At 38.3% G+C, this 18110-nt stretch overlaps 1 protein-coding gene across 1 annotated transcript in view; it reads right to left on the bottom strand.

Annotated features, from left to right (window-relative positions):
• The window catches only part of LOC124301494 (protein tincar), a 131065-nt gene extending 114256 nt beyond the window's left edge, over positions 1-16809 (bottom strand). The window contains exon 1 of the mRNA XM_046756615.1: positions 15858-16809. The gene's annotated coding sequence lies outside the window, so the exon portion shown is untranslated. The remainder of the gene's footprint in view (positions 1-15857) is intronic.
• Between the last annotated feature and the right edge of the window lie 1301 nt (positions 16810-18110).

Here is an 18110-nt window from a genome sequence, read left to right as displayed (position 1 = left end):
CAGGGAGACGATGTGTGCGACAGAGCGTTTAATTGAGGGAGGGTGAAGAAACGCGGGTAACAAGAAGAAAACGAGGCGAATGATGAGGGTGAGGGAGGAAGTTGGTTCGAATAAAAATCGCAGTTGTTAAAAAAGTTCGATACTTTCGTCGGGTTCTCGAGTGGCCTGCAGCTGGATTACGACGATGGTGGGCACGAGGAAGAAATGAATCGATGAATCGTCGAGATGTACAAAAAAAAAAGTTCCGTAACCCAAGTTCCTTTATGTGTTTTCCTTCGGTTTTATGCCAGCCGGAGACGGATGAAAAAGGCCAAGCCAGCATTTGTCAGACTTCCACATCGTTGGTCTGCAGGAATCTCAGCGCGAAGAAGGCGAGTTATGAAAATGTCAACGATCATATCGAAGAGAGAATCCAAAAAATAAGGAATATTTCAGAAGAAGAATAAAAAATATTATTGTTATTATTATCATCTTCAAGTTACTATTATTATTAATTTGAAGATTTTCTATAACATATAAATGGGTGAAGGGAAAATGCAGTACGTTTATTAGGGTGTTGACAAATGTTTTTCAAGCATACCCCTCGAATCAGTTTCAAATGATTAAAAAACAACTGCCTAATTCGATCAGATTTTTATCTCAACTCGGATCCTAATTAATTATAATCTAATTATAACCAAATATATTCTGAGAACGTGTCCGAAAACAGGTGTATTTTAAACGGTAAAATCTGCTCTGTTGTTGGCACGGATTAGAGTTGATATAAAAATTTGAAAAAATTAGGTAATTTTTTATGAATTATTTGAAATTGATTTTGGGGGTATGGTTGAAAATACTCATCGACACCCTGATGTTTGTTATAAAAAAAACTCGACCAATTTCAGTTTCCACTTCTAATCATTCTTCCTCGGCTGCCAACAATAATAATATAAGTACGTACACGAATCTAACTCGAACACACAAATAGTGTACGCCGAATCAGATACGATTAATTGCGGAAATCGAAGATGATAATTCATTCAAATATGTAGACGAGCGGTGCAAAGCGAAGACTTGAAATATTTCACCGCATTAACAGCGCGATGCAACTGGGTTTATAATGCAAGCCACGCGCGAAGGAGCTGGTTCGGCAAGATCTTGAACCGGTTTTTCATCTCGCAGAGGCTCGTTTGTATAGGAATCGAGTATCTCGTGCACGTACGTGACGCATTCGTGTAGAATACAGCATCGGTTAAAGGTGGGTAGGTAGGTAATATTACCGATTTACCTCGATATACCTCGAAGGAACCTCCTTTATCGGTAAGTACCAAATTATGCATTTACCCAATAACCACGCACACCCAGTAATCAGAGTAAAACGTTGAAACTTACGATCCTTAACGGCGCAGACTCGACGCTTGTAAGAAGCACTCCGACTGTTGTTAGATTTGTCTACAAGTCTACCAGGAAATTGACGGTAAATCGGTAAACTTTGAGTCAGGAAACAAATCGGAAAGAAAACGGTCGCGATAAGAGTCGGAGGACAAAGCGCATTGGTTCTCAAGTTGCGTTACCAACTTCGAATATCTCTTTCAAGTTTCGAAGTAAAATGAGCGCACAGCTAACCGCAAGCCATGACTTCTTCATATTTATCAAAGATATTGAAAAATGAACGTCGACGATGGTATTAAGGAACTCGCGATCGCGAACATAATATGTATACTTTGCTGTGAAACGAGTGTTTGAATTCGAAAGTATAAAATCCAAGTCCAAAATGTAATTCATTTCCGACTGACATTTCTCTCGCAATTGGCAGAATGAAAACGTCAAATATACTCGATTACGTTACAGCGTTACACATTTAACCAGTCCTCTACGGTTGACTTTCTTCTTCTTATATCGACTTCGCATAACCAGTTACGATGTTTCCGGAGTCAATTAGTATCGCGCGCACACCGGGCTTGGAGAAATTGACAATTAAATGTACCGACATTGAACCACGTCTACGGTAAGATCTTTATCACGACCGGATGACTTCCATGGAAAAGGGTTGAACAGAGTGGAAGAGAATCGGGCGGTAGATGGGTGAAAAACAGTGTGGGAGAGACAAAAGTGGTCGAACCTGAAGGAACAGCACCTGCTTCTCAGGTATGCTATCCGTTGCCGTATCGCTTCCTTCCCCTTCGCTCCGGTACGCACGGCATGGCCAAGACGTAACTACGCGTGTAAGCATAACCGTATCTCAGCACGCTTTGCCTCGTAATTCACCTCATGAATATCGAAATTACCACCAAGGCTCTCCTCTCCGCGCTACTGCGGCCGATGGAAAATAGGAAAATAAAAAAAAAAAAATTAAAAAGAAATCGTTTCCGAGGTACAAGAGCGGCGTGACGCGAGATTTTTTATTCAAGGAAAAGTTTTCCATTTCCAACAGTTACAAGAAAATATAGTAACAGCGATCGTAATGAGAAAGAACAGTAACGGATACCAGACTAGACTTTGGTAACGGCTAGAAAACTAATTTTCACTTTCTACCTAGAACTATATTTTCCGATTGTGGTAAAAAAAATTAAAATAGTTAAGGACTGAGCGGTAATCGGAACTAAGAATTTTTTTCAGTGTATCGTTGCAATGGCGCTTCAAATATCGTTGAAATTACAAAAATCAAATATAGTACAATTAACTATTTATAGTGATTTTAGTCGTCAATGCTATATTTTTCAGTTATTTTAACAATACACCTGTATGTTTTTTTTTTTTTTTTCAATTCAAGTACATTTTCAATTCAACTATCACAAGAATATTGTCCGAACTGTGAATGGATAATCAGAAGGAATAGTTATACTATCCGTGAACTAGTTGACAATTAAATTTATCTGGATCACACAATGACTAGTGTAGTTCCGGTTAAGAATGAACTAGTTAAAAAAAAGAAAAAAAAAGACAAAGAAATTGTTTGAAACATTTTCAGCAATTTTACTTGCGGCACCGATAGTGAATACAAATGAAACAATACCGCTTCAATGCGACAGGAATTAATCTAAGCAAATTCGAGTTACACAATCCAAGCCATAAACAATTTGAGAAAATTGTCTTTATAAATGGCATGTTCTAAATTATTAAACTTTGGTGTTCCTCGTTCGATTCCGATTGTGTCGAATTCATTTTTCTCGCTAAAAAGATCACACCGTAAAAGGACTTTTGGCGTTGATTTTCAATCTAGGCAGGTACCTAGGTGTACAAGTTTTCTTTCGAAACCACCGACGAGCAATCAATTTGTCCCGTATCAGGAAAGTATGCTCAACGTGGGCCCGTCAAGAAAAGAAATAACGTGAGTTTCATCAGGCGAGTGCTTGAATATACTCATATTTAATTCAGTGGCTGCCGGGCATCACACGAGCTGGTAATTGCATCGTTGATTACTCCTCGTTCGTTTCCCGCGTCATTTATACCTGTTGAATTTAACATCGTAATCGATCAGCTGCGGATTCCAGTAGTCGATGAAATTAAGAGGCTTACGTCTTTGTTACGATTACTGAGGTTGATCCGTAGCGTGCCAGAAACACACCCTTACAGAACGGGGCGTTTTAAGGTGATGTACCTTTGCAATCACCTGATATAACAGCTCAGTTTGTGCTCCGGTTATTCCGACTGTTTCTTTAAATTCGAAGAGTAGATCTGTTCGCACTTTGGTTATCCAGACTGTTTCTTCGTACCATTTTGCGGATGGGCAGCGTTTGTAATACGATTTATTCTACAAAAATTATTTATTTCCGAGCAGTTTAGAACGTACATAGGCCCCCCCAATATAATTATATTATCTTGTAATTTATAAGATCCCTGAATTCTACAATATTAACACTTCGTCTGTAAACCTGGGTCGTTCGTGTCCGAGCGAAAACAGTTTTGGTTTGTACCGGGAAAATAAGGGAAGGGCGAATGCTCCGTCCTACCTGTAAAAAAAGTTATATAGGAAGGGGATCTAACGCCCAAGTTTCGAAATTTTAGTACCTTCCAGGCAGTGGTGACGAGCGCACGAACTTTGCGGAGGACACGAAAGACCCAGGTTTGCAGACGGCGTGTAGTAAACAGGTAAGTTCGTAAAATTTTTTTTTGTGTTTTACAGTATCTTGACATCAGTAATTAGTCAGTATGCTTAACAAAAAATTTTGAATTTTTTTCTCCAGTATTTTTTAAAATGGAGCAGCGATCGGCCGAAGAAATCGCGCGCGTACTGCGTCAACGAGAAGCAGTAAATTATTTTGGCGGTGAAAGCAGTGAAGAGGAAATAGACGCGATCGAAGAGAGAGATAGCGAGGGTCCGATAAAATGGATAAACGCAAGCGATGTTATTATTGCAAAGTTGAAAAAGATAAGAAAACGCAGTACTGCTGTGTAAAATGTAAGAACCCCGTATGCGAAGAACATCGCGCCGTATGTTGTTTTCAATGCTTGGAATAATTAATAAGCGTAATGTGTAATAATTCATTATAAAATTATTATTAGAAAGTATTTTTCATTGTCAAAAAATGAAAAAAAAAATTTTCGCTAATAAAATGTGTGAAAACCAATATGCATCGTACGTAATTTGTTGCCTGTTTTCATGTCCAAAACTTAAGCACTTTACTTTAGATAAATGAAACAAAATATTTTTTTTCTTCAAGCTGCACTATTTACCTTTAATTTAAAATTTGAAAAATTCCGATATCTTAATTTGTCTCTGAGTTACAATTTTTTTTGTAAATCAAAATTTTTTCCGGAATTTCTTCATTTATTCAACAAAAAATAAATAAAAAAATTAAATTTTCAAGAATTTTCCAATCGGCACTTTAAAATGAATGTTTCAAGAAGTGACATGAATTTTTTCAGAATTTTCTGATTGGATTAAGGGAGTGAAATAATGGCCGGACGCGAAAGACCCACGTTTACAGACGAGAGGTGCGGAAAATACCTTTACAGACGAAGGGTTAAATACACCATAAATCTGTAATAATACCTGTGTTACTTTGACCAAATAAACAAAGATTGTACAGAAACTCCAACGGGTTCGTTACCTCTAACTCAGTTGTATCGTTGAAAGTATTTCTTGCATTCCACGTTTATGGAAAAGAATTTTTAATCAAGCTCGAGGAATTAATTCCAAGCCCTCTGAGATTCTCTGCTTCCCGATTAAAATGTTTATTGCTTTTCGCAATTGGCGCAATAAAAGAAAAACAGAATCTAGCCGAAGCACGTCAAATGTGAACTCGGTTAGATGCCCAATTACGCGTTCGGCTAGCCTTGATATAATATCTTGACTACCTAAAAATGCAGAAAACAACGTGATATTCCATCTATCGGATAAAGTTTTCGATCTCTAGCTGATTTTCGGAATCTTACGATCTAACCCTGACGCGACTTGCACTGCACGTGAACTCCAACTTGAAGCTACTCTGTGTTACGGATATAGAGTTGAAGGGTATAGAGCAAAACGACTAACTAGATGCGGCAAAGTATAAATTTAGAAAATGGGAGTCTCGCATGGTGTGTCGAGAAATGTGAAAATAACCCGATGGTTCTCGCCCTATGCATGCTGCACGCGGTTGCTCAATCTCAACAAATCAATGCAACGCTGTGTTCAATACGCCTCGGATGAAAACCGGTTACCAGAGAATCTGTTTTCCTCAATGATTTTCGGAACATTAAATTTGTTGTGAGTAAAGTTACGCCTGGTACAGTAATATTCGTTAATGCCTCAACCTTTCGGCTAACTTGTTTTCGATCAGAAACAAAATGCAGGTTCGATTCTATACAAATTGTGCGACAACGACGATTCTATACAAATTATGAGACAATGCATCCAATTCCGTCGCGTCAGCTTCATAGCCAGTCATTGTAACATAATTCGTACGGAATCGAACTCGCATTTTGTTTCGGACCGAAAACAAGTTAGCCGAAAGGCTAAGCCATTAATGAACATTACCGTACATTATTTTTCTTCAATTCCACTTGAAACAAGACTCGAACGTTCGTATGAATTCTCAGATGCTTAAATCGAGGAATATCAAGATGACAAATTTTCGAAGCACGGAAAATCATTTTTAGGTTATACACATATTGTGTTACGAGTGCGGTAACAGCCGACTTTCCGCACTCGCAACACGATTAAATATGACGTTTATACGTGATAATTGCGAGTCAATGCATTTTTTCAAGTTTTAAAAAAACGCCCCAATACTTCCCGCTTTGAAATGTGAATATGAATGTTTCCTGTAGCGTCTGCGATTGTTTTCGTTCAGGAATATTAGCCATGCGTAACCCTAATTTCTTTTCATCGATTATCGAAGTTCACGTCGCGTTTGGAAATTACGAGTACTTCCGTTTTATTCTCCCAGTATATATAATCGATATTACAGGTTTAAATCCTAACCAAATAAACCGTTTGTTTCAATCGTCAACGAATTGGATCTCCGATTTCTAAATTCGAAGTGCACACGTCATATTCGATTTCAGAAACCCGAAAACGTTGAAACGACGGATTTCGGAAGGATTAATCAAGTCGTGTGGTCTTTAATTCTGGCCCGCTGTAACTACGATTAATTCTCGTCCCTTTTGTGTTATTTGCTCCGCCGAAATGCGGCTGCCCAACGTTTATTCCCCGACTACCGCAATATCGGCTCGACTGCATCATCCCGATCGAATGTTCTTTGTTTCTTTGTTCTTTACAAAGCTTTATGTCCGAAGACGAGCGCTGAGATCAGCTGCACGAAAATGATTGAGGTACACGATCATCTCGTCGTCAGCTGTTATTACTATAATTACGTGCCCAGCAACGAAATTCAATGGTAATGTCGCGGCTCTGATGCGAAAAGAATTATTCATACCTACAGCAATAATATTTGCCTCGACCGTGCGCTGATACGGAAATAGAGAACGAATTACGATCCGGTAATCATATAATCATTAATTGCTTTATTTGAAATCATATTGTAAAGTTCGCAAGCTCTCTGTTATCCTTGTTATCTCGATAATCAACACTCGATATTTTTAATCGTCATCGGTGTACGCGATATCTAAATACAACCGAACTTGAAGATTGCCGAACGACAAAAAATTTAAATAAAATAGTAATATTCCTCCAAACCATTCGCCGAGGTAAATTCTGAAGGAGAATCTCTCAACGTCAACGATGCTACGTTCCGCATGCCGACTTGAGATTATCCCGTACAGTGCGAAGAGGTGTGCTGGAAGGGCATGCATGTATGTATAAATTTGCAACAGTGGCGCGGGGTGAGCAGAGAGAGGTGAAGGTGGGCGTGTTTGTGATTGGAAAGCCGATTGTATTCACGAGGAGTCTCTGACCTTTCCTCAAACAATACGTAGCTGGTAGCCGATTATATTCCCTGGCGAAATAGCGTAAAGCGGATAAAATAAAGTGAAAGAATCGTTAACGACTCTGCCGAAGATGATAATTGAAAAACTTTCAAACGTCGGATCATTTTAAATAATTATACGTTCAAAGTCATTATTTCGAACTGGAAGTCCGACGCGTGTTTCAAGACAAGTCTGACGAATCAGTTTCAACGCTGGTCGACCATTAGGTTGTTTTTCAAAATGAAAATCAATACCAATGTATCGAAACCCTTATTTTGCCCCCTCTCTTGATTTTTGTAATGCGTTTTTCAACCCTTACTCGACACACTGGAGTGCAAACCCATACGAGGTCCATTTAATTCTAAGGAAGTGTTTCAAGTATCGGTTAAATTTTTGCGATACCCATTCTTCTGGGTTTGAAAATCATTCAAATTGGTGTACGTTGTCCACTAATACATTTTCATATCTCACGGCGGCCAAAACGTCAAAAATCTGACACTTATACATGACGGATCGTCTCGATGTATCTAACCTCAAATACTCTAACGATTCGGTTTGACTCTCAGGCTTACACCATTTATTATGCATGATTATTGGTCATTAAGAATATTCAGTAACGACGAATCATGAACAGTTGAGTCGAACCAAACTGTCGAAGTATTTGGGGTTAAATACATTGCAGCGATCTGTCGTGTATAAATTCCAGATTATTGACGGTTGGCCGCCCTGAAAATTACACACCAGTGAGTGACGATGCGATATAAATTTTAATAAACCTGGAAGAATTTTTGTAGCAAAGATTAAAAAAAATTGGTTTTCTTTTCAAAACATTGTCAATTGTTCGTTATAAATATCACCTTACCATTTACGCGTAACTGATGGTAAGAAAAATTATTAAAAAGTGTCGCTAAGAAATCTTCCCGACAATTCTACATGGGCAACTTACACACAGTACCTTCTACAAGTCATTTTAAAGAAGATACGAGATTTATTTTCACCAACGTGCATATAAATTATAGATCTTTTCAAGCGCGGCTGTACACTCGTATCTCTTTTACGTCGAACTGTTTCAAGCTTCGTTGAACAAGATACATGCTGTAATTAATCGCTCGACCAGCGATCCGCACTTGCTGCTTGTAGGTAATAATTTCTTCAGACCCTTCCTCGTCTTTTTTTAATCCGATCAATCCTAATGAGAACATAGTAACAAGAGTCGTCGGAATTGTGCAACGGAGAGAAAGATATAAAAAAAGGAAAAGAGAGAGAGAGAGAGAAAGAGAGAGAGAGTGCGAGTTCAGAGAAGCGGTTCGGTCTCGCCTCCATAAGCTCAGTTACAGAAGCATCATTATCGAGATAATTCAATACCATTGCAGCGATAGAAGTCAAGAAGTGTTGACGTCACCAGAGCTTGAATATATATATATATATATATATATATATATATATATATATATATATATATATATATATATATATATATATATCCGAGGCATCTCAAGTACTTTTTCCCCTATGGAATGCGGGTGAAAGATAAGGTTCAAAAAACAGTATCGTTTCTCACAACGCAACGTCTCGATTATTCGATGAAGTTTCGTCACACGATGATCATCGTCACGTGTCATTCGTTTTATACAAAGTACATAAAATTTTTTTGTCCATTTTATTCACAAATGTATGAAAATTTTTTATGATTTTAAAATCTATTTCGCTACTAGGTAGGTTGTTTGACAAATAGCAATACGAGGCAATATTGCATTTTAGCGTGTCAGCATATTGCGATCGAAACGTTCAGGCTGCAGGTCGATAAAAAGGTAGTAGTAACGGAGAAAAAAAAAAAATTTCATCACGTTTAGAATGTTTCTACTAAATTACTACAATAATTGAACATTATTTTCGCATAAATATTGCGATAATCATCGTCGAAATAGACTTGATCATATAATAAGTTTCCTAGAATGTGGCTGTAGACGATTTTCAATCCATTCTTTGCTTGTAAAAAGAATAAAAAAAAAAAACGAATTCTAACTTAAAAAATATTGAAAAGAAAAAATGGCGTGTTTGTCAAAAGTGTCAAGTTTCGATGATTGTCAGCCATTTTCGTTGGGTCTTTTAAATTTTAATTTAAAATCCTTCTCCGTGTTCGTGTGTGTGTGTGTTTATGTGTGTTACTGGTTAGTCACGCATGTGTTAATGCAGGGGTGAAGGGTGGGCGTGGGAAATGGCACAGGCAATTTATGAGCAATCGTAACGAGAGATTAAGCTGCTGTATTTACATTGGGAATGTCGTGCGGCGTTGCAAAAAAATGATTGCTGCACGATTGTTGTATTTTGCTCGTATATTTGAGGGAGAGCCTCGGGATGGGGGATATAATGTAAATTGCCATGACCTTATAACAGGGATTACACACGCTAACGTTGATTCGGAAAAACACCCCGTAGGGACTTTCTCTTTCAATTCGTTTACAAGGTGTGCATACGTGTATTGAGTGTGGTTGTGAAAAAGATTTTATCTCTTTTTACAATTGAACATAACGATCGCGAAAATTTTAACGCTATTACCCTGAACATTTTCGATTCAAATAAACTCCGGACTCCATTATTATTTCATCTTTCCGAGTTATTGTTACACGGTATTTATCGAAGTTTGAATGTTTAATCCATTTTATTTACATAAATTTTGGATGTTAAACAAACCTTCGCTTCTATACAGCCATGTGCGCATGACTCTTCCCAAAAAATTGACGTTACATCAATTTGATAATTTTGAACTGGCGCGGTGATTTGGCATCTCAGTAAGTCGATCGAAAACATTTCGTGAAATGTTTGGAAATTATTAAACAAGCCTGAAAAGGAGGATAAATCGTCAAAATTTTAAGGTCCAACCTCCCGATTTATTCAACTTTCGCAGCTTGATCAACGTGTAGCAAGTTTTGGCTTTGAGTTACGTGAATTTGTTTAAAACTCGCACGTGCGACGTTCCGTCACAATTGTCGTACAACTATGCAGATGCACGTAAATTATTCCGAGATGAATTTACGTGAGCGGTTATCGCGCCGTTTCATTCATTCGTTATACGGTGATTATTTCGGGCGTAACTAATCATTTCGAGAGTACAACAAATGCGATCCACGCATCCGACGATTGCCTCATGCCGGTAAAATTGTTCTATACTACAGGCTAGAAATTTACGCGAAAACTTTAAATACCGAATGCAGTAATCGGTTCCATAACAGGTAAGTATTATTTGTTTGATATCTTTTTTGTAGTATCGAGTGTACATCAGTTTTACAATTTTGTTCACGTCACTCTTGTCGAAATTGAAGAATATGACAAATCATTTCTTCCCTGTGATTTCAATCGAATTAATCAAATTTACAATCTTTATTCTATCCGTAAAATATTTTTATACTCATAATTGTGACATATTTTTTTTCTTCTCTCAACATTTATGCGTGGAAAAAGATGTCCCGGGTAACGTTTCAATACTTAACCCAAATCCCTGACCCTAGAAACACGAAATTTGGTAAGAAGAAATCACTAAGAAGAGATATTTCGAAATTCGACTCCTATAAAGGGGATTGAAAGTGAATGAAACGTGTTATATTTCTCGGTTTCTTTGAGACGTCGTCTTAGTTTTTTCTTCTATCTTCAAATAGCTAAAAACTAATTTCTGCATTTTTCGAAATTTCACTTCCGATGTAATGAAAAAGGGTGAGACGTGCTTTTACGGATTGTTCAATACGTTTCAAGCCAGGGGCGAAGTCCCCTGGCATAGTGTATAAAGGAATAACTCGCTGCAGGTTCTACTGCAAATTTACATTTTACCTTCAAGGCGTTCAATTAATTCCACCGAGGCATATTTACAACGATATTTGCATTTAGAACAGTATATTAATAACACTTACGTTAATTCTCTTGTAACCGCATATTCTACTTCAAAATAGAACGTTACACCCCCTTTCCGTACCAACAGCCATAATTGCAACGATGATATGCTTCCAACGAAAGATTCAACGAGTAACAATACACAACGAATTCATTTCCTGAAAATAAGGCAACGAAGATTTCGATGCAACGCGAACAAAAGTAAAAATAAACGCCAAAGAATATTTTCAACGAAATGACAGTGACGGACTAGCATCGGCGACGTTTAATTCAATATCAAAGCCATGCCTTCACGGATCATCCCCGTTCGTGTCTTTATCGACGCGTCCATCTCGATCAATATTGCCGGAAACGGCGACACGCCGACTTTCAAAGTGAGAAACGGGCATTTACCGTTTAGTTACATAGCCATGCAGCGTGAAAAATCCAATCTCGTACATCGTATCGAAAAGAGGGGATAAAAAAAGAAATAACCTTTATCGTACCGCAGTGTCTCAGATTCCAAGTCACGCGCCGGTTGAAATTGCTCGTCGAGATATTATTCACGACCGCGTTCTAAGCATCGTCAAACAGATGTGTGCGAGAATGCTTCGACGGTTAATATTCCACCGAAAATTCAAGAGTATTCTTCATTTACGAGAAACGTTTGATTACGGAATCAGCTTCGTGTACCGTAGATATGACCGCGTAGCATGTGGAGATAACTTTTCTCGGTATCTCAACTACCGGTACATAGAAGACTATTTGCTGTATTAGTCACGATATTGGAACCGGAGACAGTAGTTGTATTATTAGAAGCAACGAGGCGATGCGCGATGGCCGAATGTGTCATTTAATTAATGCACAAAGCGGTGCTGTTTCAACTTCTTTATTCCATTGGCTCGAGTGACCTTTGTCGGTGTGTAATTCATCGTCACGTCACCGATTTAGGTATCGTGGCGGTGTGTGATTCTTTTTGTATTACAGTATCCGGTAAGCTTCGAGGAAATCAATAAACAGCACATGTGTAGTAACGCCATACGCTTACTGCAGCGATCTTGCTTTGCTCTGTTAGAATTTTTCCACATCGGTTATGACTAAAGGTTACTATAGATTTAGTTCTCAGTTGTGCGGCGATGATCTTGTGACGACAGACTTGGAACGATTGATCACGGACAAACCGTTTTAGTAACAATCACCGTCTTGACTCGGTAATTAGTAAACCAAAGATATAGTAACGTTGATGTAACGATTAATTTTGCGGAAGAACCGTTATTTCGCGACTTTAGACTTATTTGTAATACAGCAAATCGTTATAAAACAAGACACACTCGTGTTTGTAAATCTAAGTTTCTGCAAAGGGATTAAAAATTGGAAATAATTAAATTTCTTTCCAATATTTTGTTACGATAACGTTACCGACTCAAATCTCGCAGATGATTCAGAAAATTTGTACATTTTTTCAGAACCGTTTCAGAAGAAGCTTGATAGAATTTCTAAGGCGTGTAGTAAAGACTAAAAATTGTAATCAATCCTATACGGTAACAGACCACATCACCAGACGTGCAGTAATAAACCATAAAAATTTATACGGTATTGAATGTCATCTTCGAGGAAGCAGCCGTGTCTCATACTATATTCATTTCTGTTTCTGGTACAATTGTAAACAATCATACGAATGTATGAATCATTTGCGAATGGTTTGTTTCAAATCCAAGGCGTAAACGTTGCAACAGTAACTGGTAATGATTCCCAAGTATTAAAGCGACAGTTTTCTTAAATGTATTTCGGTTAACTTTACGAACAATTCGTTATTAAATGTTTCTGGAATAATTCAAACGGCGTAAGGCTTTTTTCCCCGGATTTGTGAATCTTTTCTTTTAAATACTGTTCATAGACGCACAAAAATGGTTCCTGACCTCAAGTTCAAAAACATGTGACGATTTCCGCATATGAAGTTTAGATTTTCATCCTCTTCTTTTCTTCACATCGTCACTTTCAGCATAATACGTAGTCTACGTTATAAACATGCATCGTCAACTCGTTTCATCTTCGCGATTATCATTAAAGTATCTTTCAAATACCACGCATGAAAATCAAGTTTCGATTCATCAACGCCGATACGTGTTCCAGTCGCCAACGATATCGAATTGAAACAGTACGTTTATGAGGGTTGAATGAAATCCAGTTAGCCATTCGACAGCACGAAATGGTGTGATCGTAACTAATTTTTTAACAAAGCTATTCATTCCTGATCGAAAGGCTTTTCCATCAAGCTTGATCGATCCAAGCTTCGGGTAGGTATGCACATAAGATACCTGTGACACCCCCATAGCGTAATAGTAGTTCTTTATATTCAGTAATGAAAGGTTTAAAAGCTTATGATTGATTTTGTTAATAATTTACGAACTGCAGTCGAATGATAAGAACGACAAGTCGTCAAGAATGCATGTGCGACGGTTAAGGCAATCGTGCAGAACGCTTGTTTCTCGCCCTTGAAGGATTAGGCCCGGGGTTTGTGAGGCGTTTAGTTTCGAACACTTGAGAATAGTGGCTCCGTGGCCCGGTAATAAAATCCAAGAATTGATTTACTTCGTTATTGTGTGTGTACGTTTGGAGGCACAACCAGTCCCTGAACGTGTTTAAGTGTCTATAAAAGGTTCGTATCTCGGAAGCTTGGCTAGTCCACGGTCAGTTGGATATCCTTAAATTATATGATATAACACGTAAGCACCTTTATCCGTAATATATAAATTGTGCAGCCGCATGGTTGGGCTAACCCTTAGCGTAAAGATAAACTGTTATTTACGGGCGGATCTTATCAGTTTCAGATCGTCTAAATCCATTAGGTACGTATGCCATACGATGCATAACAACGACTATGCTATAAATCATCCATGCTCACTGTGCATTCGGAATAGTATTGTCGGTATACTAATTTATTTCGGAAGTTATGTACTTCAGAAGCTGAAGTTGTACATTAAAAAACTTTTACGAACCATCGGGTATTTCGATAAAAAAATATGGATGTAGTAAATCCGTGAATTTTGAACACTGTGCCATATAAATAATCGATAATTCATTCGTAAACCGGTGATGAATAATTAAAATTCTAAAAGGTCAAATTTATCGCGTTGTCTTCAGATTGCAAAGGTTTTTCACACCACACGTATCTACCTTTCGACCCCAAAAACTGATGATTAGTTTTAAACGTTGGACATTGTTATTTTCAAATCTAAAATAATATTTATTGTTCAGACATTTTTTTGACAACGATGTTGTACAAGTGAAACCACTTTTGATCTCGGAGCAACTTGTGTACGAATGATAAATGCCACAGTGTGAATCAAAAGTTACGAAAAGAGAAAAAACTGTTCAACAAATCTTTAGCAATTATGTTTGCACACGTGATAGGGAACGCGAATAAGACAGCATCTCTTCTGTGTAATGGAAATGAATAGAAACAAATTCGAACAACACAAGTCAAGATGTCAGCAACGTAAAAGGATGTTTTGTAAATAGCACGCTTGAAATGATCGAACTCCGATGTTTCAGGCTCATTTTGTACGCCAAAGAGATCTCTAGAGGTTATATGAAATTTTCTTTCGTCAACTGTTATCTCTAGAGTGGATGAAAATAGATTTACGCAGGTATGAACAACAGATGTTCGTAAAAAATTACACTCGATGTTGTTTCATTCGAGTTCACTATCATTGTCGCAAATAACATTGCTGGAAAATTATTCTAACTCTTGAATCAAAAAGGTACATGGATCCTATTCATCCTCAAGTTTGTTTCTTCACTCAGGTCTCTGTTAGGCATTTCTATCGAGGAACGTGGGGCACGACGAACCCCAAATGAATGTTGATAAAAAAAATTAATTTTTTTAAATATTGTGGTAATATTAGAGGTTTACTTAATATGATCTAATCTTTTAGCACTGAGAGAAATTTTTAGTTCCTGTTATCGCTCGGTCCTTAACTATTTTCATTTTTTACTACAATCGAAAAACATAGTTCTAGGTATAAATGCAACGATAAATTAACGTTAAAGCCTTGTTTAACTAAAAAAGTAGAGTAAATCTCAGAAACTGATTTTGCGTTGCAGTTACCAAAGAAAGAATCGACAATAGCGCAAAATGGTTACGCGTACCTCGTTTTTCGTAATTCCAACCATATTCAAACAGTTTTTAACACGATGCCTGTTTTACCGAATTTTTCTAATTACTGTAACAAATGAAATTTTTCTCAGTGAGGGTGAGTTTTTTTTTCAATCATTTTTTAGATGGGGTCCGTCGTACCCCACGTTCCCCCATATTCATAAACTTTCGATGAAAGAAGAGGAAATTCATGTGAAGATAACTAGACTCCCTAGAATGATGTAGCTCGTCCAAATTAAAAAAAAAGTTATACATATATCTTACACAGTGACCTTAGACTCATATGTTTATGAGAAGAAATCTAAAATTTTAACATTTAAAAATGACTTATTCGCAGTGCCGCAGAAGCGTGAGAAAGTTATAAGAGCATACGTAGGAAATTTGAATTTCGAACGTAACCATTTTTCTTCTTCGTTCGTTCCATAACTGTCTCAAAAATTGAATACCTCTGGTTTGATTTCATGGAAGATATACGTCAAGGGATTAAGTATAGAGGGCTTACCGTATATCCGTCGGTTGAAAACGTTTCCGCGATCCCTTTTCTCAGGTCGAGCAGATTGCTGACGAAGAGAAGACAGCCACCCGAACCGATCAAACAATTGACGAACAAGTTCCACCGTACAATTGCTACGTTCACGCGGTTGAATGATACGCGTGAAGTACCTTCAGGTAAATTCGGGTCCGATCGTGACGAAGAACGTTGTTCGATACTTGAAAATCACCGCGATCACCGATTAAAACCAATATTGTTGAAACCAATGAATTTAATTACGATTGAACAGCGACTTGCACGCACACGCGAACACACCTTGCGCAGGTCCTACACACGTGTTTATTACGTACACTCGAAGAATGGTTTGCTTCGCATTATTCAAAACAGACTTTGAGAGGTCATCGATTCGCAGAATCAACACAACACAACTCAGCTAACACCGCACGAAATTATTGCGTTCCTCGCTCTTACCTCCCTCGATTTACACGAGATTATCACTGACAATCAGAGGATGAGACGACACCGCACTTGACTGAAATTTAAGTTTAATTACCCAACGCCTCGTCCACAGTCATCGCCACTTTCCGTAACAACAAAACCGACGATCACTAGTATTTATTTTCCCTACCACCATTCTCACGCACACGTTATCAGACAACCGTTGAATCGTAGACAAATTGCGAGTTACCCCGTGTCTTTGTACACCATCACATATAGGATAAACGCACCGTCGAACGTTTTTCAAAAATTCACCACCGAGAAGGATTAAATTTTACAAACCGCCAACGTCTCCCCAAATCGCACCTTTACCACCGAGACAATTTCCCGATTTTTCATCGCCACCGTTGCGTTCCTTCGCCTACTCGTCCGACATAACTATGCGTTTGCTCCACCAATGCCGGATGCAGGAAGCTTTCGCGCGACGATAAGCGACACCGCGATGTTCTCCGTGCGGCGTCCACGCTCGCTCTGAACGAGGAACAGGAACGCCGGCCATCGACGCGCAGTCGCTGATGTGAACGCACATCGCGCCAAGGATCTTACCGATGCCCGCGCATTGCGCACACAGCCAACCGTCCCAGTGGTTCTCGTTCAAGGTTCGAACCACCCCCGGATATCCACCCCGCACCTTCGACCGAGCCGGTTCTCACTTCCTGGTGAGAGGAAGAACACACGCAAGGGAGGAATATGAATAAGGGAAGAAACAGGCGAGAATCGGCTGGCCGTGATGCGTTTATGGGATTTTCGTGACGACTCGATTGTCTACGGTAGTATTCGTTCGTGCCTTGACCTTTTGGACAACTTGTTTTCGGTCCGAAACAAAATGCTCGTTCGATTCTACACGAATTATGCAACAATGACCGGCGATGCGGCTAACGTGAGAAAATGGGATGCATTGTCGTATAATTCGTGCAGAATCGAAACAGCATTTTGTTTCGGACCGTAAGCGAGTTAGCCGAAAGTTTATGGATATAATGAATAACAATGTACGTATAAATCGTGTAATACAAGGTTTAACTTCGTTGACAAACCTCGGACGGTTAAACGCGACCACGATTTCTTCCTTTGCCCTGTTGTTGGTTTATGAATTTTTTCGAACTCGAATATTTGCGTGATTTCATCTTTCGTTACACAAGATGCATTTTCAAGAAACAGTGTTTAAACAAAAGGACGAAATTTTGAAATTGCAACAAAATTTTTTTCAATCAAACATATTATTTTTCACCATTTATAATTCTTATAAAAGGATCTTGCGTTCTACGGCTATTTAGACAACTTTTGAATTACAAAGTGAGAGTGAATTTGTTTACTTGCTTGGAATCTGTTTTATCTATACGCTGTAAAGGTCCCACTATGTTGCCAATGAAGCGGTCTACGTTTCGTGAATTTTAACACTCTTATTAACCACGTTTCCCTTGTGAAACTCCAAGTTCAGCTTTCACTCAAATCATAACTATAACTCTCACACTTTTCTAAAAAATTCTAGTTTCCCAATTTCCATTAACCAGGTCGTTAGATAACTTGGTTAGTGCTGAATGACGAGAGCTGGTCTTGTAAACTTGCAGATGCGACATCAAGCAGTTGGTTCATCAGAAATTAGTGAAATCACGCTTGTCGGATAAATTTTGAAACAATCGCTTAAACTTATATTCATCCCCGTCACTTTCACCCGAAAAAACTTGATAGAAACGATCTTACACCTTTATCGATACTGCAATGGAATATCTCATTGAATGAAAAGAATCTTACAATTATGCATGA

This window comes from Neodiprion virginianus, chromosome 3, assembly GCF_021901495.1.
Source record: "Neodiprion virginianus isolate iyNeoVirg1 chromosome 3, iyNeoVirg1.1, whole genome shotgun sequence".
Classification (NCBI taxonomy): Eukaryota; Metazoa; Arthropoda; class Insecta; order Hymenoptera; family Diprionidae; genus Neodiprion; species Neodiprion virginianus.
This window is presented reverse-complemented; position numbering and strand designations above follow the sequence as displayed.